A 9,681-nucleotide genomic window follows, 5' to 3' on the forward strand; every position below is an offset into this window, starting at 1 on the left:
TCAAGGAGGTTTATGGTTTCAGGTCTTATGTTTAGGTCTTTAATCTACTTTGAGTTGATTTTTGTGCATGTTTTAAGATGAAGGTCCATATTCATTTTTTTTAAATGTGGATATTTAGATTTCCAAACCCAATTTATTGAAGAGACTACCCTTTCCCCCATGGATGTTATTGACACTTCTGTTGAAAATTAACCACATATGTGTAGGTTTCTTTCTGGGCTCTTTATACTACTCCATTGCTGTTGTGTCTGTTTAGATGCTAGTACCAGAGGGTGTGGATTACTATAGCTTTGTAATTAAATTTGATAACAGGATATCATAAAGTGTAATATTTTCAGCTATCTTCTTCTTTTTTCTTCTTCTCCTTCTCCTTCTCCTTCATTGTCAAATGATCTTTAATTGAAATATTTCCCTTTGTAGTTCTTAACTAGCTGGGCATTCCACTGCACCATTGTTGATGTCATCTGTGATGTCATGAGGGTGGCGGTACATTACAGCCCAAGACTGGGCAGTCCCCAAGATCTCTTCAATGGTTCCAGAGAGTTATCTAGCTAAAGACGGGTGCCGCATCAATCAGGCAATGTTAACAATCTCATCAAAAGTGGTATTTCCACTGTGCTTAATATCTTTTGCTTCTTTCTGTCTCCTGGCGGTTCTTTGAGGGCTTTGATGATCAGGGCTGAGGCAGAAGGTACCATCTAAATCTGGGCCTGTCTGTTCTGAATGGTCAGTTTCACTGTAATCCTCAGACCCTTCCATTCACCAGTTGCTTTAGTGAAGTCATCACCAACCTATTTGGAGACAGACCCAGTGTGCCAATCTTCGGGGCCAAGGCAGACGTGGCACCAACTTCCCCATCAGTGCACCTCAGGTATACGCCTTCGGTCTCGTTGGGGTCAAACTGCATGGTGGAGGCCGCTGGTGTCGGATGAACGCAGATTTGGGATGACGTAAGGAAGTTGGCACCTTGGGTTCTTCCCAGCCAAAAGTCAGCTGTCTACTTCTTTATCAAAATAGCTTTAGATATTCAGTGTCTTCTGTGGTTCTATATCAATTTTAGGATTATTTTTTTCTATTCCTTTGAAAAATGCCATTGGAAATTTGATAGGGATTGCATTTAATCTGTAGATCACTGTTGGTAGAATTTATATTTTAACAATATTAGTTATTCCAACCCATGAACATGGGATAGCTTTTCATTTATTTGTGGCTTCCTTAACTTTATTCAATATGTTATAGTTTTCACTGTACAGATCTTTCCTCTCTTTTGTTAAGTTTATTCTGAAGTCTTTTATTCTTTTTGATGGTATTATACGTGGGGTTGTTTTCATTTTTTAATTATACATTTTTTCAGTTATAGTTGGCTTTCAATATTATTTTACATTAATTTCAGATGTACAGCATATTGGTTAGACATTTAGACAATTTATGTAGTGATCCCTTGATTAGTCTAATACACCCCTGGCACTAATCATAGTTGTTACATTATTGACTATATTCTCTATGCTGTACTTTACGTCCCTGTGACTATTTTGTAAGTATCAATTTGTATTAATCCCTTTACCTCTTTCACCCATCTCCCCAAATGCATCCTCTCTGGTAAACATCAGTTTCTTCTCTGTATCGATGAGTCTGTTTCTGCTTTGTCTGTTTGTTTATTCTATTTTTAGATTCCACGTATAAGTGAGATCATATGGTATTTGTTTTTCCCTGACTTATTTCACTTAGTATCATACCCTCTAGATCCATTTATGCTGTAACAAATGGTAAGACTTCATTCTTTTTGTGGCAGAGTAATATTCCATTGTATATATGTACCACTTTTTCTTTATCCATTCATCTACTGATGAGCACATAGGTTGCTTCCATATCTTAGCTATTGTGAATAGCACTGCAGCAAACATAGGGGTGCATATATTTTTTTCAATTTAGTGTTTTGGATTTCTTTGGATAAATACCCAGGAGTGGAATTGCTCGGTCATAAGGTAGTCCAATATGGTAATTCTCTTTGTAATTTTTTGAGGAACCTCCACATTGCCTTCCATAGTGGCTGCACCAATCTGTATTCCCACCAACAATGTATAAGGTTTCCTTTTTCTCCACAGCCTCTCCAACACTTGTTACTATTTGCCTTGTTCATGATAGCCATTCTAGATAGGATGAGGTGATATCTCATTGTGGTTTTTATTTGCATTTCTCTGATGATTAGTGATGTTGAGCATTTTTTTCATGTATTGGCCATTTGTATGTCCTCTTTGGAAAATGTCTCTTCAGGTCCTCTGCCCATTTTTTAATTGGATTGTTTGTTTTTTTTGTTGTTGAGTTGTATGAATTCCTCATATCTCTTGGATATTAGCCCCTTATAGGAGGTGTTGTTTGCGAAAATCTTCTCCAATTCGGTTAGTTGGCTCTTTGTTTTATCAATGGTTTCTTTTACTGTGCAGAAGCTTTTTAGTTTGATGTAGCCCAATTGAGATATTTTAGCTTTCACTTACCTTGCATTTGGAGTAAATTTCATACAATCCTCTTTGAACCCAACGTCCATGTTTAGTACCTGTATTTTCTTCTATGCGGTTTATTGTTTCAGGTCTTATGTTTAGGTCTTTGATCCATTTTGAATTAATTTTGCTACACAGTGACAGATAGCATTCTAGTTTCATTCTTTTGCACGTGGCTTTTCAATTCTCCCAGCACCATACTCTCAATTCTGTTCCATTGGTCTGTGTGTCTGCTTTTCTGCCAATACCATACTGTTTTGATTACTGTTGCCCTGTAGTACAAGCTGACGTCAGGGACTGTGATACCTCCCGCACTGTTCTTTTTTCTTAGAATTCCTTTGGCTATTCTGGGTCTTTTGTTGTTCCATACAAATCTGATGATTTTTTTGTTCTATTTCTTTAAAAAATACCATTGGGATTTTGATGGGGATTGCATTGAAACTGTACATTGCTTTGGGTAATATGCCCATTTTATCTATGTTGATTCTTCCAATCCATAAACATGGAATATCTTTCCACTTCTTTGTGTCTTCTTCAACTTATATTATAGTTTCAGTATATAGGTCTTTCACATCCTTGGTTAAATTTATTCCTAGGTATTTTATTCATTTTGTTGCAATTGCAAAAGGAACTTTTTAAAAATTTCTTTTTATGAGATTTCATTGTTAGTGTATAGGAATGCAATGGAGTTTTGTACATTGACTTTGTAGCCGACAACTTGACTGTATTCTTTGATTGTTTCTATTAGCTTTTTGTTGGAGTTTAGCGTTTTCTATATTTAGCATCATGTCATCTGCAAAGAGTGACAATTTAACTTCTTCATTCCCAATTAGGATGCCTTTTATTTCTTTCTCTTGCCTGATTGTTCTGGCTAGGTCTTGCAATACTATGTTGGAAAGCAGAGGTGATAGGGAACAGCTCTTCATGTTCCTGAATGTAAGCAAAGGGCTTCAGTTTTTCACTGTTAATTACGATATTAGCTGAGGGTTTGTTGTATATGGCCTTTATTATGTTAAGATATTTTCCTTCCATACCTATTTTATTGTTTTAATCATAAATGGATGTTGTATCTTGTCAAATGCTTTTTCTGCATCTATTAATATAATCATATGGTTTTGTCCTTTAATTTGTTTATTGGTGTATCACATTGATGGATTTAGTTATGCTGAACCATGCTTCTGCCCCTGGGATGAACCCCACTTGGTGGTGATGTATAATCTTTTTAATGTATTGCTTCATTCAATTTGCTAGAATTTTTGCACCTGCATTGATCAGAGATGTTGGATTGTAATTTTCTTTTTTTTGTTTTATCCTTACCAGGTTTTGGTATCAGGGTAATGTTGGCCTCATAAAAATACTTAGGGAATATTGTCTCTTCTTCAGTTTTTTTGGAAGTGTTCAAGTAGGACAGGTATTAGAACCTCTTTGAATGTTTGGTAGCATTCACTAGTGAAGCTATCTTGTCCCGGACTTTTGCTATTGGAAAGTTTCAGATGACTGATTCAATTTTCTTTCTGGTGATTAGTCTATTTAGATTTTCCAGTTCTTTGTAATTCAGTGTAAGAATGCTGTATGTTTCTAAGAACTTGTCCATTTCTTCTAGATCATTGAATTTGGTGTCACATAGTCATTCATAGTATTCTTGGATGATCCTTTGTATTTCTGTGGCATCCGTGATAACTTCCCCGCTTTCATTTCTGATTTTCTTTATTTTTATCCTTTCTCTTTTTATCTTAGTCTAGCCAAGGGTTTGTCAATTTTATTAATCTTTTCAAAGAACCATCTCTGTCTTGCATTAATTTTTTTCTATTGTCTTTTTGTTCTCTATTTCATTTAGCTCTGCTCTGATTTTTATTATTTCCTTCCTTCTGTTGACTTTGGGTTTCATTTGTTCTTCTTTTTCGAGTTCTTTAAGATGTAACATGAGGTTATTTATCTGGGATTTTTCTTGTTTCTTGAGATAGGCCTGTAATGATATAAATATCCTTCTTAAAACTCCTTTCCTTGCATCCCCACAATTATGGTAGGATGTATTTTCATTCTCACTTGTTTCTATGTATCTTTTTATCTCTCCTCTTATTCTTCTTTAGCCCAGTCGTTCTTTAAAAGTATGTTGTTTAATCTCCACATATTTGTGGTTTTTCATCATTTCTTTGCACAGTTCATATCCAATTTTAAAGCCTTGTGATCAGAGAATATGCTTACTATGATTTCAGCTTTTCTTAAATTTGCTGAGGCTAGTTTTATGTCCTAATATATGGTCTATCCTTGTTCCATGTATGCTGGGAAAGAATGTATAGTCTGTTCTAGGATCAAGTGCTCTATAAATGTCAACTATACCATTTCATCTAATGTGTCATTTAGGGCTGCTGTTTCATTTTTTATTTTCTGTTTGGATGATCTATCCATAGCTGTCAATGATGTATTTAGGTCTTCTACTAAAATTGTGTTTTGGTCAATTTCTCCCTTTAGTGCTGTTCGTAGTTGCTTGGTATATTTCTGTGCTCCCTGATTAGGGGCATACATATTGATGACTATTATGTCTTCTTGTTGTTTAATCCCCTTTATCATTATGAAAAGTCCATCTTTGTCTCTTGTTACCATTTTTATCCTGAATTCTGTTTCATCTGATATCAGTATGGATACTCCTGAATTTCTCTGGATATTACTTACTTGGAGTGTCAATTTCCACTCTTTCACTTTGAGTCTATATTTGTCCTTGTAGCTGAGATGTGTCTCTTGGAGGCAATATATGTTTGGGTTCAGTTTTTTGAGCCAATCTGCTGCTCTATGCCTTTTTATTGGTAAGTTCAGTCCATTTACATTTTGGGTGATTATTGATGTATGAGGATTTTCTTTCATTCTATCTTTGGTTTTCTGGTAAGACTGTGTCTCCATTGTTTCTTTGCCATTTTGTTGCTATCTACTATTTCAGTGTGGTGGTGTTCTATGATCTTTCCCTCTGTTTCTTCTTTTATTATGTTATATGTTGCCACGCAGCAGCCTACCCATCTGTCTCCTCGTACCTGCCCCTAAAGAAAGGAGAGTCTGTGAGACAGATCCTTTTAGGGACTTTGCTTCATCTTTGTTCTTACACCTTCTGTCTCCCTGTTTGGCCCCAGAAAGACGGCTCGGTAGTCAAAGACAGGTACGACTCCCCACGGGGGGAGGCAACCCAAGCCAGACACAGCCATATGGGAACCATCTGGGGAACTCGTGGGGTCGATAGAGGTGGGCACAACTCCCCCACCTTCCCTGGCTAAGGAGAGCCTCTGCCTGGTGGCTGCATTCCTTCCCACAACCTTCAGGGGAAGTGACTCAATCATGTGCTCTCAATCTATTCATATGCATAAAGGTTTTATCCCTTGGTGAAGTGCTTTCCTGGGACTTATGGTTCAGCTGCCTGCAGGCAAGGGTGATTGGCTTAAATCAGTTTCCTATTGTAATGTATGGGATTCACAGATCTTGAGATTGACAAGCTTTACTTCTTTTACTTCCACACCTAACTAATAAAAGCTATGCGTTGACCCAATTCGGAGCTCAGTCCTTGAGATTGCAGTACCTTGGCCCTGCCTGCACTCTACTCTCCCTACTGTCTTTCTTAACCTTGTGCTGCCCTCCTCGCTTTCCACAACACTTGTTGCGTGGGACGGGACAGTTATGTATTTCAGTTCTGGTGTTTTTTGTTGTTGTTTGTTTGTTTGTTTGTTTTTGAGTGGTTACCATTAAGTTTGTTCGAAAGAAAGTTTGATATTTAGATTATTCCATTTTCTTCAGCATGTGTACTTTCTCCATTCCCGTATTCTAGTCAGGCCTTTCCTCTCCCCCATTTTATGTTTTTGTGGTCACAAATCATCCCTATTTATGCTGGTCGAATAGCTTCCTTTAGTATTTCTTGTAGTGCAGGTCGAGTGTTAGAAAATTCCCTCAGCCTCTGTATGTTTGGAAAGGTCTTTATTCCTCCTTCATATCCAAAGGATGTCTTTGCTGGATATATTATTCTTGGCTCATAATTTCTCTCTTTCAATAGTTTGAATATTTGTCTCCACTACCTCCTGGCTTGTAGAGTTTCTGCTGAAAAGTCTGATGATAATCTCATGGGCTTCCCTTTGTAGGTTATTGTCCTCTTCTCCCTGGTGGCCTTGAGGATTCTTTCTGTTGTTAATTTTTGACAGCTTCAATACAATGTGCCTTGGAGAAGGCCTGTTGGGATTGAGGTAATTAGGTGTTCTATTTGCTTCTTGTATTCGAGTATCCAGTTCTTTCCACAAGTTTGTGAAGTTCTTTTTGACTATTTGTTTGAATATATTCTCTGTTCCCTTCTCTCTTTCTTCACCTTCTGGTATGCCCATTATTCTTATATTGCTCTTTCTGATGGAGTCAGAAAGTCCTTGTAGAGTTCTTTCATTTCTTTTAAGTCTCAAGTCTCTCACTTCTTCCATATGTGTCATTTCCAGATTTCTGTCTTTGATGTCACCAATTCTTTCCTCCATGTGTTCAGCTCTATTACCTAATCTGGATATTTCAATTTTCATTTCTTTATTGAGTTCTTAATCTCCAGAAATTCTATTTGGTTCTTTTTAAAAATTTCAATCTCTTTGGTAAAATGTTCACTGTGTTCTTTGATTGTGTTTCTGAATTCATTAAACTGCCTGTCTGTCTTCTCTTGCATCTCGTTGAGTTTTTTCAGAACTGCAATCTTGAATTCTCTGTCATTTAATTCACATATTTCCATGTCTTTAAGTTCATTTTCTGGAGACTTTTCATTTTCTTTCTGAGCTGTGCATTACTGTGGTTATCCATGGCAATTAATGAATCATTATTTTTCTTCCTATGCATCTACACTAGTGGGTTCTGCAACAGGTTGATAGAAAGAGATCTTTCTTTTGTTTTCATGTAGGTGTTTGTTGAAAGTTTTATTTTCTCTGACTGCAGCCTTTTATTCTCTCTCACACTGCAGTGTTATATTTTCTCTGCACTGTTCTGGCTTCTCAAACAATGAGGGGATTCCCTGGAATGCGGGTTTCTCCTCTGTGAACAGTTTACCTGGGTCACAGGGCACCGCCTCTGTAGCAGGATGTGGAGTGCTTCTGAAGCTCCAAAGCTCTTCCTGCACAAGATTCAGAGCACACGATTCAGTGTGTTTCAGGGACTCTGTTTACCCCTGCAGGCATCCGCCGAGGTAGGTGGGGACAGGGTGGCTGGGTTGTGAGAGGTGGCCCAGAACAATGGTGGCAACCGCCACCACAGCCATTCCTGTACCCCAAGCTCCCTTCCTTTTGCAGGAACTAGTTGGGCTGTGAGTCTGTGTCTTGGGCCGTAGTTCTCAGAACTGCAAATATTCTGTTCTTCTGATCTGACACTGCTACCGTTCTACTTCTAGTTCTGGGAGGGTGGGGGTGGAGCGAACTCTGGGAGGGTGGGAAGAGGGAGGCTAGGCTCAGTGCCTAAACCTTCCATTCTGTGCTCAGCAATGAGGGTTTAAACCACCATTTCACCCTTCTTCTCTCAGTCTTTGTTCTGAGGTATCTGCTGTGAGCCTTGGGTTCAGCCGTGTTATATGCTGATACCTCAGGAGGGACTGTGGGTTATAAGTGGAGCACTAGCAGTCCAAGTTCTTTCCTCTTCCACGGCCACGGTAGCTCCAGAATGCATGGAGCTTTGAGCTCTGAGCTCCAGTCTGTGTCCTGTGCCCGGGCGGCCTGCGTCTTAGTACTTCCTGTTCCCCCCTGCCCCCGCTTGCCCAATTTGTCCACCTTTAAGTGATTTCAGTTGCATGCCTCTTAGTCTTGCCTGTCTACTGCACAAGGTGTCCTTTGTGGAATTATAGTTGTTCAATTTGTTGTAAATTCCAGGGGAGATTTGAAGAGACTCACGTCATGTCACCTTTTTTATGAAGTACACCCTTTACTAATATTTTCTTGAGGATTTTTGCATCTATATTCATCACTGATATCAGCTTATAATTTTTTCTTTTTTTTGTAATATCTTTGTCTCATTATGCACCCAGGGTAATGGTGGCCTCATAAAATGATCTTGGCAGCTTTCCTTCCTCTTGAATTTTTTGGAATAGTTTGAGAAGGATAGGCATTAATTCTTGTTTGAATATTTGGTAAAATTAACCTGTGAAGCCATCCAACCCATGACTTTTGTTTGTTGGAAGTTTTTTGTGTACTGATTCAATTTTGTTACAGTGATTGTTGGTTCAGATTTTCTGTTTCTTCTTGATTCAGTCTTGGAAGATTGTATGTTTCTAGGAATTTATCCATTTCTTCCAGATTGTCCAATTTGTTGGTATATAATTGTTCATAGTATTATCTCATAACCCTATATATTGTTGTGGTGTCAGTTGTCACTTCCCTTTCATTTCTAATTATATTTATTTTGGTCCTCTCTGTTTTCTTCTTGATGAGTCTGGTTAAAGGTATATTATTATTTTATTTATTTATTTATTTATTTATTTATTTATTTATTTATTTATTTATTTTTATCTATTTAAAAAACCAGCTCTTGGTTTAATTGATCTTTGGTTTTTTTTTTTGTTTGTTTGTTTTTTGTTTTTTTGTTTTTTTTTAAGACTCTCTGTTTTTTATTTCCACTCTTATCTTTATTATTTCCTTCCTTCTGCTTACTTTAGGCTTTATTTGCTATTCTTTCTCTAGTTCTTTTAAGTATAATGTTAGATTGTTTATTTGAGATTTTTCTTGTTTCTTGAGGTAGGCCAATATTACTATGAATTACCCACTTAAGACGGCTTTCGCTGTGTCCCATAGACGTTGGGTTGTTGTGTTTTCATTTTCATTTGTCTCATAGAATCCTTTGATTCCTTCCTTATGTCATTGTTGACCCATTCACTATTTAGTTGCACGTTATTTAGCCTCCATGTGTTTGTGTGTTTTTCAGTTTTCTTGTAATTGAGATCTAGTTTCATACCACTATGGTCAAAGATGTTTGATATGATTTCAAACTTCTGAAATTCATCGAGAACTTGTTTTGTGGCTTAACATGTGGTCTATCTTGGAGAATCTTCTATGTGCACTTGAAAAAAAATGTATGTTCTGATATTCTGCTGCTTTGGGGTGAAATGCTCTAAAAATATCAATTAAATCTATCTGTTCTAATGTATCATTTAAGTGTCTGCTTCCTTGTTGATTTTCTGTCTGGAAGATGTGTCTGTTGGTGT

At 37.3% G+C, this 9,681-nt stretch overlaps 1 pseudogene; it reads right to left on the reverse strand.

The window, feature by feature from the left end:
- Positions 1–423: 423 nt before the first annotated feature.
- LOC117012623 (60S ribosomal protein L12-like) lies at positions 424–2,545 on the reverse strand (annotated as a pseudogene).
- Positions 2,546–9,681: the final 7,136 nt, after the last annotated feature.

This window comes from Rhinolophus ferrumequinum, chromosome X (genome assembly GCF_004115265.2).
Source record: "Rhinolophus ferrumequinum isolate MPI-CBG mRhiFer1 chromosome X, mRhiFer1_v1.p, whole genome shotgun sequence".
Lineage (NCBI taxonomy): Eukaryota > Metazoa > Chordata > Mammalia > Chiroptera > Rhinolophidae > Rhinolophus > Rhinolophus ferrumequinum.